Source organism: Malaclemys terrapin, chromosome 1, assembly GCF_027887155.1.
Source record: "Malaclemys terrapin pileata isolate rMalTer1 chromosome 1, rMalTer1.hap1, whole genome shotgun sequence".
NCBI classification, from domain to species: Eukaryota; Metazoa; Chordata; order Testudines; family Emydidae; genus Malaclemys; species Malaclemys terrapin.
Genome location: NC_071505.1, coordinates 336,900,428 through 336,915,811, shown reverse-complemented (window position 1 = coordinate 336,915,811; position 15,384 = coordinate 336,900,428). Strand labels below are relative to the sequence as shown.

The 15,384-nt window shown below is 39.6% G+C and overlaps 1 protein-coding gene across 4 annotated transcripts in view; it reads right to left on the bottom strand.

The window, feature by feature from the left end:
• Window positions 1–15,384, bottom strand: part of RSF1 (remodeling and spacing factor 1) — a 127,386-nt gene that overhangs the window by 89,633 nt on the left and 22,369 nt on the right. The window contains exon 1 of one of the 4 annotated variants that reach the window (XM_054015794.1): window positions 934–1,011. The exons of the other annotated variants lie outside the window; for them this stretch is intronic. The gene's annotated coding sequence lies outside the window, so the exon portion shown is untranslated. Of the gene's footprint in view, window positions 1–933; window positions 1,012–15,384 lie in introns of those variants that run through there. 4 annotated transcript variants of the gene reach the window in all.

Below are 15,384 nucleotides of genomic sequence, written 5' to 3'. Positions count from 1 at the left end.
GCGTATTTTCAACTGTGAGCCACAGTTGTGTGTGTTCGGGGATGGGAAGGACAGGAATGAAGAGTATTTCATGGAGATACAATAAGTTAACATCTTCACAGAATATGGACCCATTGCACAAAGGAGTCCACAGGGCCCTTATGATAGTTAAGCTTCATAAAGCTCCATATTGTTGATGTTTTTCCAATAATATTTTATAATGTACATAGACTGCATATTTATAGCAGAAAATCATCTACATATAACTTTTGTAAGGCTTTTCTTCTAAGAAATTAAGCCAAAAGGCCAAATACTTTAGTACAATAGTGCCAATGTGGAGCCACTGTATTTAAATGTTAGTGTCCAACTCAGATTCAATGACAGCAAGGTGGATTAAAGTAGCATCCTGGGCCACATGGCTGCAGAGGATCTGAGTTTAACAGGATGTCTAAATGGCAACTGAATGTGTGATTTCAGGTTGGGTAGGCATACCTGAAAAAACATTAATCTAGTTAGCACAAGTAAAGTTACCAGTCAAGACATGGCACCACAGGATGGTCCTCCTGTTATACTGCATGGCTAGCCAACATGGGAGCCCAGGCCTCTGCATCTTCCCTGCTAGTTTTAGCTGTGCTAGCTACAGTAAAGCTGGCATGGGTATGCCTACCCAACACCTGAATGGTGCCAGATGTACCTGCTGGGGTAGGCTCGGTTGCCTCACTAGGGAGAAAAATCAAGGGGTCAAGAGTGGGAGGAAGACAAGTGTGTGTCTAGTAGGTTGAAAGAAGTGTGTTTTGGGGGCGGGGGAGAGAGGACACATTAGGCTATAAATGGTAAAATTTTAGGGGTGTGTGAAATTTGTTGGATCCAGCTACCTTCAAACTTACGCCATTCTTGACCAGTATATGGGAGTCATTGTGCCCTGTTCAGATGAAGAGGGGTACTAATAATTACCGTTTTAAAAATGTTTCTGTAACTCCGCATTTAACACTGTCAGAGGATGGAAGTAAGATGGCTTGAACTAATGTTTTAATTCCTTCACAATGGCAAGCATTTTCTTCTCTGTATTTCTTATGGAGCACAACCCAACAGGGCTCTGCATCATTTACTTTCACTGTTTGCTGACCAGCATCTGATGAGATAAGCTCTGCTCTAAGAACAGTGTAGTAATTTTGTTCTCTCATGGCTCACTCTGCAGCAAAAGAAAGGGAACCAAATATTATCAATCTTACAAAAAACAGCCTGTACGTAAAGTTTAGTGCTGGATTTAAAACCAAAATTAAAATCTGAATGACATTCCCCATGTTATACACTTAAGATCAATCAAATTTGAACAGTCCTCTAGATTCTGAACTAAGAGAAAGCAGTCTGGGAGCACAGCCTGTTAAAATAAGATTAACGGGTTAGGAAGCAACTGTAGGACTCTAGCCACTGTGCTAGCAAAACTTGGAACACCACACATGATATGTTAAAGGAAGAGACTCACTTAACTTACATTTGCATTGTGCTGTCTGCTAAGCTATTCTGAGATGACTAAGGGCAGATCTGATAGAAGTCTACAAAGTCATGAATGGTATGGAGAAAGTGAATAGAAAATTGTTATTTACCCCTTCACATAACACAATAACTAAGGGTCACCTGATTAATAGTCAGCAAGTTTAAAAAAACATAAGGAAGTACAACACAGTTAACCTGTTTAACTCGTTGCCAGGGGATGTTGAGAAGGCCAAGAGTATAATGGAGCCACCAAAGAATTAGATACGTTCATGGAGGATCATCAATGGCTATTAGCCAAGATGATCAGGGATGCAACCCCATGACCCAGATATCCCTAAACCTCCAATTGCGAGGAGCTGGGACTGAACCACAGGAGATGGATGACTCAAAATTGCCGTGCTCTGTTCATTCCCTCTGAACCATCTAGCACTGGCCATAGTCAGAGACAGAATACTGGCCTAGATGGATCATTGGTCTGACCCAGTATCACCATTCTTATATAGACTAGCAATTATTTTTTGGACAAGCTCGGTAGAGCTTTCAAGGCCTTACAACCAACTTGATGCTATTTCTCCAGTTGTCTGATGGAAACAATGCAATAACTTTTCAGTGCAGCATCTCATCAATTCCAAAATTTCAGAGACTGTTCTAGGCATCAATGGAGAGAATCCTACGTTTTTATTTTTCCCAAATCAAAAAAGGGGGAAAGTAGGGGACACAGAGCCCCAGCCATCTATATGCTGATATATGCCATAACTTCATGCATCTCAACAACTGTCTATACATCAAAGAACTGGCTGATACCCAATCTCATCTCTGCCCATCCTCTCAGAGTTTAACACGCTGACACCCTGATTGACTTAGCTCCCAGACATGAGGGCACACAGCCCCTGGCATGGGGAAGGGAGGATGGGGAAATGGGGGTCACACAGAATCCCTGGCATGGGGGCTAACAGGAGACATCCTGGTATGGAGGGAGAAAGAGGGAATGGTGTGGCCACAAAGCCCTGGCATGGGAGAATGGGGAACCCTAATATGTGGGTAGGGAGGAATAGGGGCACACAGCCCCAGAATAAGGGAAGGGTGTGGGGGTTGCAGCAAGTTCTTGAAATAGAAGGAGACTGAAAGGTGGAACACAAGGAGTTTATGGAGAACAGAGGGATGCAAGCAAACCCTGGTGTATGCAATGTGCTTGGCTTAAAGAAGCAACAAAGAATTTAACCTTCAAATTAACTGTAGTGCTCCACTACGTATTAGGCTCTTTCCAAACATGCAAAAGGAGTAGTTCCCGCTCCAAGGAGCTTATAATCTAAGCTCACATCTTCTGGCTGAGCCACTCTATACTACCTCCAAGTTATTTGTCCAAAAACAAATTGTGCAGGAAAGGAAAGAACTGCAACAGCCCAGGCTTCAAAGTGAACATAAAAGAAAAAGCAAAAAGATGTAATTAGATGGAAGATTCAAACAGAGGGAACAAGAGTTGCCTACCAGCACTTAAAGATCTTTTTTTGTCCCTAGAAAGATCTTGGCATACATTTAAAAAACTAAACAAAATACCACAGGCACAATTGAGTAACACATTCCTGTATTTATTTCAATTGTTAAAAACACCTGTCAGAAAACATTTGGCTTGCCTAGAATCTCTAGCATATATTCATTTTTAGTCATATTATTTAACACTGATATGGGTATTTTGCTCTGGGGATGCAATGGGTTGGGACTCAGAAGCCCTGGGTTCTATTCCCTGCTCTGCCACTGGCCTACTGGGTGACCTTCGGCAACTCACTTCACCTCTGTGCCTCTACTTCCCCATCTGTAAAACTGGAACAGAATCACCTCGAGAGGTCATCTAGTCCAGCCCTCTGTGCTGAGGCTGGATTAAGTATACCTAGACCATCCCTGACAGGTATTTTCCAAGCCTGTTCTTAAAACCTCCAGTGATGGGTTTTGCACAACCTCCCTACATAATCTGTTCCACTTCTTAACTATCTGTTTAGTTAGAAAGTTTTTCTAATATCTAAATCTTCCTTGCTGCAAACTAAGCAATTTACTTAATGACCAACCTTCAGTGGACATGTAAAATCACTGATCAAATATGTTAAGGGCTGATACACAGAGGATGGTGAAGACTTATCAGGTCTCCCCTCCCCCCCCCCCCATCTTCTTTTCTCAAGACTAAATATGCTCAGCTTTTTTGAAACCTTTCCTCATAGGTCAGGTTTTCTAAAACTTCTACCATTTTTGTTTCTCTCCTCTGGAACTCTCTCTAATTAGTCCACATCTTTCCTAAAGTGTTGTGCCCAGAATTGGACACAGTATTCCAGCTGAAGCCACACCAGTGCCGAGCAGAGCAGGACAATTACCTCCTATGGTTGACATACAACACTCCTGTTAATACATCCCAGAATTATATTTGCCTTTTTTGCAAATGCATCACATTGCCTGATATTCAATCTGTGATCTATAACCTCCAGATCCTTTCCTGCAGTATTACTGCTTAAACAGTTGCTCCCCTTTTTGTATTTGTGCATTTGATTTTTCCTTCCAAGCTGTAGTACTTTGCACTTATCTTTATTGAATTTCATTTATTGGATTTCAGACCAATTCTCAAATTTATCAAAATCATTTTGAATTCTAACCCTGTCCTCCAAAGTTAGATGTCATCTGCAAATTATATAAATGTACTCTCTACTCCATCACCCAATATGTTAATGAAAATAGTGAAAACCAGACCCAGGAAAGACCCTCACAGGACCTCACTTGTTATGTCCTCCGAATTTAACAATGACACATTGCTAACTACCTGGGTACAATTTTTCAACCAATTGTGCACCCACCTTATATTAATTTCACCATCAAATTTCCCCAGTTCGCTTATGAGAATGTCTCATGGGACTGCGTCTAAAGCCTTACAAGTCAAGGTAAATCAAGTCTACTGCTTCCCCCATCCACTAGATCAGTTATTCTGTCAAAGAAGGAAATTAGGTGGGTTTGACATGATTTGTTCTTGACAAATCTATGTTGGCTATTACTTAGCACCTGATTTTCCTCTAGGTGCTTACAAATTGATTGTTTAATAATTTGTACCAGCATATTTCTGGTTATTGAAGTTAAGATGACTGGTCTATAATCCCCAGGACCGCCTTTCACTCCCTTTTAAAGATCAGTATTATGTTTGTCCTTCTCCAGTCCTCTGGATCATCTCCCTTACTCCATGAATTCTACAAGATAATTGCTAATGTTTCAGAAATTGCTTCAGCAAATTCTTTAAATAATTTAGGATAAATTTCAGCTGGCCCTGCTGACTTGAAAACATCTTATCTAAATATTCTTCAACTTATTATTTCCCTGTTATTGTTAATATGCTGTTAAGTATTTGGTCACAATTAACTGTTACCCTCACAATTAATTATACTTACTTCCTTTATAAAGTGCTTTAATACCTACTGATAAAAGTGCTATCTAAGAGCTGGGTATTATTATAATCCTTGTCGTCATCTTATTTGGGCCCAACAGTCTTTGAACCATCAGATATTTTTTCTAAGGTTTGAAGCATATCCCAAGGCCACCCCACTTACCCTTGGTTTTTGTTCCATGTGTTTGGAAATATGACAACCATATTTAAATGTCCTTTAAATGCCCAAGAATAAGTTTTATTGCTGTTCTCTGATTTCCACAGTAGGTAAACACAGACAAATACATGTCGCAACTACCATTGATTTCTATTACTACAAATAAATGGGTTAATGATTGCTGGTCTAGTACATCTCTTCAAAATATCTGAAACGGGATAAATACCAAGGATGAAGAAGAATTCTTTAAGGTGATAAAATGGACTACAGGTGAAGGAAAACTTCCTGACAGTGAGATTTCTTAGGATGTCCAAGACACCTCTGAGCACAAAATCCTCTAGTTTGTTTTTAGGTATTGTTTTTATCATAGAACTGCATGGTGTCCCAATAATTCTGAGTTAGATGATCAGAGTGATCATACCAAACAGGAAGAGTGAAGTTACAGAAATATCACGGGGGAAAAAAAGTCTTGGAAGACACAGGCATTGTAAAAATTAAACGATATAAAGGTTTTATTAAGAAAATACAAGGAGAAGAAACCATGCATGCTTTGTCTTGACAATGAACTATAAGGAACACACACACACACACACACACACACACACACACACACACACACACACACCCCTGTATTAGAGCATACCATTATGGGTATGTCTACATGACAAAATTTAACAAAAAATTTAAAAAACCAAAATGGCAATTAGTTTTAGAACCCAACTGACTTGGTCTCACAGGGCATGTGCTACAGCACTAAAAAGAGCAATCTATATCTTCCTGGTTGGGCTGGACCTTGGGATCCAAGACCTTCCCCCCTTGCTGGGTCTTTACCGCTCAAGCGGGAACCTCTACACTGCTATTCTTAGCCATAATGCAACCTACTGCAGGGTGGTTTTGTTTTGTTGGTGCTGTATAGACATACCCTACATCTTTTCAGGCTCATGCGTCAGAAGGAAGCAAAACTAAGGCACCTGGCCAAGAGGCAACTCATAGATCTTAAAGTTCATTTGGGTACAAAGGCATTGAGTACTCAAACGTCCTTGAAAAACCCAATGAGAGTCTCTAAATTTTTTACCTTTTATTGAGCTTTGAGAGGAAGGGGAGACCTTATAACCCCTTGATGAATTATATTTCTCAATGAGAGGCCACTAATCTGAAGCTATTGTATTTAAGGGGACATTAAGAAATTAATACATGGAAATAAAGTTACACATTAATAGCTGGAAAGGTTTTGGCTTCATTTTAAATAGTCTTTTTCCTCACCTATTCAATAATATATATATATTCAGAGTTAAACTCCTGTGCCCTATTAGATGTTAAATAAAATTGATTTGTGGTGATTTTGCTTCATCATATGAAAAGAGGCAGCTTGAAAGCTTTTTCTGCTTGTTTTGGGAATGCCATGTCTGGTGATCTTTGGTTTTGCTGAAGAACTTTAGTAGTCTCAGATGTGGGCTGCGAATTCTCTCAGCCTTTAATTAAAAAGGGAGCCAATAGTGTTGACTTGCTTACAAAGACATTGACTCCCAAGTGTTTCTTGAGTTAAATAGACGATGTTAAAAGAAAGCTTTAAGAACAGCCTGAATAAAAATCTCTTCTCACAGACAGGTTTCACTTTCTGGATCATGACATCAGAGAACTCATGCCTAGTCACCTATAATCTTCAAAGAGAAAGAAAAGAAAAGGAAAAAGTAGATTTAAAATGTTTGAAAAAATTTCTTGATTTCCTCAGACATCAAATAAGATCAGCCACAAACATTTTGGCACTTTTTTGCATTCATCTTTAAAAAGAATTCCCCTCTTCCATGTTTGTGGTGACCTTCCTGAACCCCCATTTGCCTCATCAACCTCACTCATGCTTTGAAACATATCCACAGCTTTATTTCTCCCTTTCCTAGAAAGTCTGCTAGTCATGTAGAAGTGTATGTGATTTTTACCTATTTAGCTAGATACTAACACTACAGGACAAATGTCAAATTAACAAATACTGCAGCAGCCTCCTCTATCCACCTGGTCCAACAGCCTTAAGTCTTCATATACTAAAAAATATTTTTAGTTTTAAGTCTATCCTTTAGTACAGCAGTGTTACCCAAAAAATTGTGTAGCAAATATGATCATATTGCAGGCATTTGCATCATATGCTCTGCAAGACAGTCAAAACATCTATGAAGTTCAACAGAAAATGCAAGTGCCACATCGCGTTCGACCACGTAAGTATTCAAATAACACGGTTTATAAAGCGTAATTCAAACTTAAAATGGGGCCAGTGCAAGACATTCTTCTGCAGTGTAAATGGCCACTTAGCCTTTTAATTGAACAGAATCATAAAATGTGCAATAATTGCCAATATTTGACTGGAAAGGTTATCTTTAATAAGAGATCCTAAATCATCCAAATTTATATTCTTCTTTCTTTCTTGGTGTCTGAGAATTTATCCTGTCCTCACAAAAGGGATTTTGCTGCTTCTTTCACAAGTTTGAGATGTAAATCAAATGTCATTTCCTGAGGCTTGTACATTAGACATGCCCTCCAACTGAATTTCCTGAATGTAATCTTAATGTTAAAATACCCTTTAGCATACCTTGAGCCAACTATTTGTTAAACACCTGCAGCTGAAAGTAAAATAAACAAACACCTCTACGCTTCAGATTTTTCTTGCTGTCCTTTAGTTATTATGTAACATTTACATGGCAGCAGCATCTAAAAGCCTGAACCAGGTTGGGTCTCTAATGTCCCAGTTCTTTGTACATGCGACACCAACAGACTGGTCAAGTTGGGTATGACACAACTCCTCAACAAAAGACATTAAAATGTAATCAAGACAATTTACTTGTATGTGAATTTCAAAGAGATGTACCAGACCAGGAATCATTAACCCATTTATTTGTAGTAATAGAAATCAAAGGTAGATGCAAAGTGTATTTGTCTGTGTTTACCTATATCTTGTTAGAAGTTAACAACGTAACCAGATTAGCTTGTAGATGCCAATTCCCTTTCATGTCTTAATAGCCTTATATTACGCATGCAGGTAGTTCAATTAACCTCAAAGATGTAAGATACTGCAGGAAACTAATAATATTATCTATATTGTCTTCAACTTGATTATCTATGCTATAATGAAGTACCAGTTAATTGTTTTATGTCAGTGGTTCTCAGCCAAGGGTACATGTACCCTTGGGGGTACGCAGAGGTCTTCCGGGGGAACATCAACTCATCTAAATATTTTCTTAGTTTTACAACAGACTATATAAAAAGCACTAGCAAAGCCAGGACAAACTAAAATGTCATAAGACAATAACTGGGTTATACTGCTCTACATATTACACACTGAAATCAAAGTACAATATTTATATTCCAATTGATTTATTCTATAATTATATGGTAAAAATGAGAAAGTAAGCAATTTTTCAGTAATAGTGTGCTGTGACACCGTTGTATTTTGGTGTCTGATTTTATAAGCGAATAATTTTAAAGTGAAGTGAAACTTGGGGATCTGCAACACAAATCAGACTCCTGAAATGGTACAGTAGTCCAGGAAGGTTGATAGCCCCTGCATTATGTGAATGAATGCAACTAGTTTAACTATGTATGCATAGGAAATAGAAGATTAGCTTCAAAGCAACTATCTGCACCGCCTATTCTTCCTGGGGGGGGGGGGGGGGGAGGAGGGGTCTGTCCTGCTGTGACAGGAGGCTCATCAGCTTGCTACAGGACAATAAAGGAAGCTTCAGGCCTGATCTTTTTCATCTCAGGCCTGCTTAAACTTTAACAGGGAAGTCTCCAGGTTTACCTTGGTTTACCCTGGAATTCTCATGGAAGAACTTGAACAGACTCTATACTTGGACTGCCTATTGGACTATAACCTTTTAAACTGATTCCAGAAAGACTTTTACAAATCAGCAGCCTCATCATCTCTGCTCTGAAACTGACCTAAGGACTTTACACATCTGTATGTATACAGCTCTTTTTATCATAGCAACTCTCCTCTTTCTTTTTCCTTTTATTATTAAGCCTTTAGTCTTTTAGTTACTAAAGGATTGGTGATAACTGTCCAGTCCTTTGGGATTGGTGGACCTCACATATGGTAAATCAGGTTTTCAATAACCTCTCACTATATTAGACTTGGCTGTCTAGATGGGAGTCAAGGGCTGGAATGCTTAAAAGGAACTGTATTTGGCTTCTTGGTAACCAGTGTGGTATTACAGAAGCTGTTTTGTTACTCGCTTGGTAAATCCAAGTATAGAATAAAATGCCAGTTTGGGGGATTGTATGCCCTATTCCTTGCAGTCTGCCCTGAGTACAACATTCTCAAGGTGGCCCATCCAGGCACCCGGTCACAGTGCCTCGTGATTATCCACTTCCATCGATGCAGATTTTTCTTGTTCCTATCTCTAGTATTTGTTGGCCACCATTTTCTAAACGGTTTCTAAGGTTATCAATACTGCCCTGTCCAGGTTGTTTAAAATGTCTGCTCTTGGAGTGAGGGAATATTTCTAATGCTCTGAATATGTAATCTTGCCAATGGTGAAGTATATGACAAACACAGTCTTATGTCTTTCATTATATTTCTTCTTCAATTAATTTCAGTCAAACAAAAATCTATGTTTAGCACTCTTTGACCTTTCTTCTCAGAAAAATATTCACTCTTCCTCCTCTATGAGCCCACTTAGGTGGCGCAGCCTCCGTAGACCATGAAATGCCTTTGCTTGCATTAATCAAATCCATGGGCATTTAAGCATTTCGTTGTTTAACTAGCTATTGTTGTCAACTTCCTCATTAAAAGGAGATTCACTGAGGGGTAACTATTCATTGCTTGCTCCTATTGAGAATTAACGTGTCCATGAATACGTGTCCATGTTTAGAGCAGTTAGCTAGGCTAAGCTATAGCACTCTTGTAATGTTTGTTTTGACAGAAGGTGTGACGTTGTGCAGTCTATATGGTTTTATAAAAACTTGATAATAAGTCAATATAATGTAACTGAGATAGTTTTAGAGAAAATACGGTAATAAGTGAATGTAAGTAACTGGGATATGCCTCATGCAAAAGGTCTCTTGTAAGGTATCATTCCAAAGCTTATAATCTACTGAGTGTGATCATCTGATTTGTATAAATGTACCACTCTTGTATCTAAAACTAGAAATATAAAATGTAACTCTGAGGGCCTATTGTAATTGTGTAAAGTGTGGACCATTAATGATGGTTTGGAATCTTGATGACTCCCATTGTCTGCAGATGGCTGTATTTACCTGTGAGTCTTCCTGTATATGTGTGTGCTGGCAAGTGAGTAATGAAGTCTTGCAGTGACATGTGATCATGTCACCTGAACTGGAATCCATCTTTAACCTGGTGCTTTTCCAGTGAGGGGGGGGAGGTGGAAACCCAGAGAGACAAAGAGTTCCCGCCTTATGCAAAAGATATATAAAGGGGGGAAGAGAACAGAGAGAGGAGAAGCCATTATGAAGAATCCCCTAGCTACCACCTGAGCTGCAACAAGAGCTGTACCAGGGGAAAGAATTGTGCCCAGGCCTGGAAGGTGTCCAGTCTGAGAAAAACTTACTGAAACATCTCTGAGGGTGAGATTATCTGTATTTAGTTTGATTAGGCATAGATTTGCGCATTTTATTTTATTTTGCTTGGTGACTTACTTTGTTCTGTCTGTTACTACTTTGAACCACTTAAATCCTACTGTCTGTATTTAATAAAATCACTTTCTATTTAGTAATTCACTCAGAGTATGTATTAATACCTGGGGGAGCAAACAGCTGTGCATATCTCTCTATCAGTGTTATAGAGGGCGAACAATTTATGAGTTTGCCCTGCATAAGCTTTATGCAGGGTAAAACGGATTTATCTGGGTTTAGACCCCATTGGGAGTTGGGCATCTGAGTGCTAAAGACAAGCACGCTACTGCGAGCTGTTTTCAGGTAAACTTGCAGCTTTGGGACAAGTGATTCAGACCCTGGGTCTGTGTCTGGAGCCAGACGGGAGTGTCTGGCTCAGCAAGACAGGGTGCTGGAGTCCTGAGCTGGCAGGGAAAACAGAAGCAGGGGTAGTCTTTGCACATTGGGTGGCAGCTCCCAAGGGGGTTTCTGTGATCCAACCCGTCACAGAAGGATCTTGGGAACCTCTGCCACTCACTTGTTAGTGCTCTGCCAAAGCTATTAGAAAACCAGAAAAGTCAGAAAATTCCTGAGAAGAGTTGGTTATAATCTTCAGGGATTCCCTGGAAATTTGCATCTGCACTCTTTTGAGAAGATTTTAGGTCTAAGCCTACTCATTCTTTCTGGATAGCCCAAAAAAAGGAAATCACATGCCCACGTACGGGTCAAATACTGCCTATGACCAACTGCACAGGTTCTATTTCCATGCACTGCTCCAAACATCTATATTGTGACACTGAAGGAGATAGAATCCCTGCACAAATATTTAGCAAAATTCATCATCTAGCCCTTCCAGACCACAACTAACACATACAGTAGAACCTCAGAGTTACGAACATCTTGGGAATGGAGGTTGTTCGTAACTCTGAAGTGTTCATAACTCTGAACAAAATATTATGGTGATTCTTTCAAAAGTTTACAACTGAACATTGACTTAATACAGCTTTGAAACTTCACTATGCAGAAGAAAAATGTTGCTTTCCCTTTATTTTTTTTTAAGTTTATGTTTAACACAGTACCATACTGTATTTGCCTCTTTTTTTTTTTGGTCTCTGCTGCTGCCCGATTGTGTACTTCTGGTTCCATATGAGATGTGTGGTTAACTGGTCAATTCGTAACTCTGATATTTGCAATTCTGAGGTGCTACTATACCTTGAATTTCTCTCATTGTTTGGGGATAGGTCTAGTAGGATCTTCTATTCCTATTCTCCCTAGAAACAGATCAATCAGTATTAACTGACACTGCAGTCGAAGGAACTTAGCCTGACTTACATCTCTGTTTCATGTCAGGTAATTTCATGTCTTTTTTCTCTTCCACCTATTGTACGCAGGAAACACACCCCCTCGACAGAAGATTCTAGAGCAACTAGAACGTTTGCGGGTGATCAGTTTTCCATTTTAGGCTTGCCCACCATTTTATAAGCATCCAATTCATTTGATGGATACTACGCCTCTGCAGAAGGAATTTGTTTTAAAAATGATTCTAGTAAATGAAAATGAGTAATCCTATCAAGTTAACTGCTTAGGAAGTTTCAGAGGTAAGCGGGGGAAGAGGGGGCAGAGGGATAGGACAACTTATTTTACTCAGTGCACTAAAAATAAGCGATAAATGAAAGCTACTTTGATTACTTAAAAAGCAAAAAATTTCTAAATCAGATTTCACAATAGACCAAAAATAGTATGGGTGGACATGACTGATGTTTAAACACTTTTGATATTTGCGTGATAAAATTATTTCAGCAAAATCATCATTTGGTTTTGTACAGTTCTTAAAATGCAGTACTGGTAAAGGATGATGGAATAGCCACACTTTTTGGTAAGCACAAAAATGATACAACACATTAGATGTTTAAAAATGTTTGTGTTTGCTTCCAGTCCTAGTCAGTTTCATAACTGGCAACTGAAGTGATACATCACAGCTCAGAAGCGGACAACCATAAATGAGGCACAGAGTGGGCTAGAGAGATAGAAACAGAGCCAGAATCCACCGGAAGGGACAACAGGCCCAACAACAAAATGAACACAAAGTTGTTGAACTTTAAAAGCCATCTCACAGATCAAGGATGACAAAGGCAAGGCAGACACAGACACGAACAGGGTAGGGTTACTGTCTGAACTTCTGTGGTCAAAACACAAAATGATCCACTGGAGTCAGTGTTCCTTAACCAACTTCTTCCCCCACACAAACGTTTAAGGTTGCAGTGAACACTGCTGTGCATAGGGTGACCAGATGTCCCAAGTTTATAGGGACAGTGCCAATGTTTGGGTCTTTTTCTTCTATAGGCTCCTATTACCTCCCACCCCCATCCCGATTTTTCACACTTGCTGTCTGGTCACCCTAGCTGTGCACAAGGTACCAAACTCACAAGCCAGGGGAACGTGTGTGAAAATGTTGGTAAGAAGTTATTTTGCCAAATCAATTTTGAAGCTATATCTGCTATCCAGGGTGTCTCATATTGGTAATGATGGAAGGGACAATTCTTGCAGAGATTTTTAAACCAGCCAATGAAGTTTGAAATAAGGCTTTTCTTGTACTTCCAGTAATCTCTTCTTTTCTGTCTTTAGTGAAAACGACTTAAGAACCACGTCAGAATTTATTGCAAAAACATGGCGGAACAGGGTATTGCAATGGCAAATCTAATAAGGACCAAATTTATAAACTGTGTCAGGCTCACTATTTTTTGTGTGCCTTAACTCAGGTACTTAGAACTTCCCATAACTATCTTTCTGCTTCCACATGCCTCATGTGCCCGGCCCCTTCCCGGACGCAATGCTTTCTCCAATTTAAGCAGCATGGTCTCTGTGAAGCTAAGTTTCTCTTTCCTTGTGTGTACCTTTCCTGTTTTTTATCTTCTCGCTTTCTCTTCCTCAAATCTGAAATTCTCTCCCTACTTGCATCATATCCTCACCTTTACTATTCCTCCACATCACTTTGTAAGCCTCCTCTTTGTTATCTTGCCACTCTTCTTCAGAGCATAAGAAAGGCCATACTGAGTCAGACCAATGGTCCATCTAGAACAAGGGTTCTCAAACTGGGGGTTGGGACCCCTCAATGGGTCACAAGGTTATTACATGGGGGGGTCACGAGCTGTCAGCCTCCACCCCAAACCCCGCTTTGCCTCCAGCATTTATAATGGTGTTAAATATATTAAAGTGTTTTTAATTTATAAGGGGGGGGGTCAAACTCAGAGGCTTGCTATGTGAAAGAGGTCACCAGTACAAAAGTTTGAGAACCACTGATCTGTAAAAATACATTGCTCTTACTATCATCCAGCCAAGTTCTTGCAATGGTGCCAATCACTGCAGTATCAGAGCACCTCCTAAAAGAGGATCACCAGAGTCACAACAGGTTGTGGTTGATAAACTAATTTTCCTCCCTACTTCACATGAGGTAGCCAAGGCTATGTTTTTGGGGGGCCATTATTATCCATTATCCAGCATCTGTAAAGAATCCAAGAGGACCCATAAGCTGCAGACCAATTTGAAAAATTAGAGGTAGTCTCCACAGAAGGGTAAATGGAGAGTGGATGTTAGGTCTTACAAGTATTTCACTATGCCCATCAACATCCCATCTCTTTCCCTGGTTGAACTTCAGCCAACTGCCTACACATGCAGCCATTTATCTCAGCTAGGTACCAAAGATAAAGATGACGTCCTGGATATCATCCGCACATTGCTGGTATTTGAGACAATGGTCTCTCACAGCTTCCCCCACCCCCAATAAATGCACGTAGATATTAACAAGAATGGGAGAAGAGCATGATGCCGTGTAGGACTCCACAGATGAGTGTTCTGGAGGTAGAGGAGCAGTCGCTAATCACCGCTTTGCATATCCTGGAAAATAAAAATAAAAAAATGGAGCCATATCAGAGCTTTCTCGTCAACCCCTGGAATAACTTTGGGTGAGACAGCAGTACACCAGACAAATACATATCCAGAATGAGAGTGAATTTCCTCCTCCTATCTTTTTTAGACCCTCTCACCTTAGCTGACACAAGTCAGAACTACAACAAACTGTGAGAGAGGGCGTGTTTATAGTTGTGGCCAGTGTGTTTTTCTTTCATTTGGTGAGAATGTAGGAAGCGTCGTAAGAATTCCTACCTGTAGTCCATCTAGTCCAGTATCTCGTCTCTTACCATGGCCTGCCCAGATACTTCAGATGAAGGTGCAAAAAACCACACAGGAGATGTGGAATAATCTGCCACCTGATTAGTATCTAGTCCTCCTAACTGTTAATAGTTAGAGACTGGCTTAGGCCTGTACATATGTATATCACTAATTTAAGTATTTTTATAGTAATTCTGGATATTAGTTATCCAAATGACCAACATTCCCTTTAAAACTTGCTAAGTTCTTGGCTTCAATTCTACCCTATGGCAATTAATTCTATAGTCTAATTATTCATTTTGTGAAAAAGTATTTCCTTCTATCAAGTTTGAATTAGCCACCTTTAAGTTTCATTAAATGTCCTCATTATTTTATTATGGAAACAGGAAGAACACAAGTTCCTAACACACCTTCCCAAAACACACATTTTTGTATACATTTGTCTCCTCTCTAAAATAAACAATGCCAGTATTTTCAATTTCTCTTAATGAGAGCTTTTTCCATATCCTTCATTATTTTAATCACTCATCTTTTAACAGGGAAGAGGGTGCAGGGCCACATAGGAACA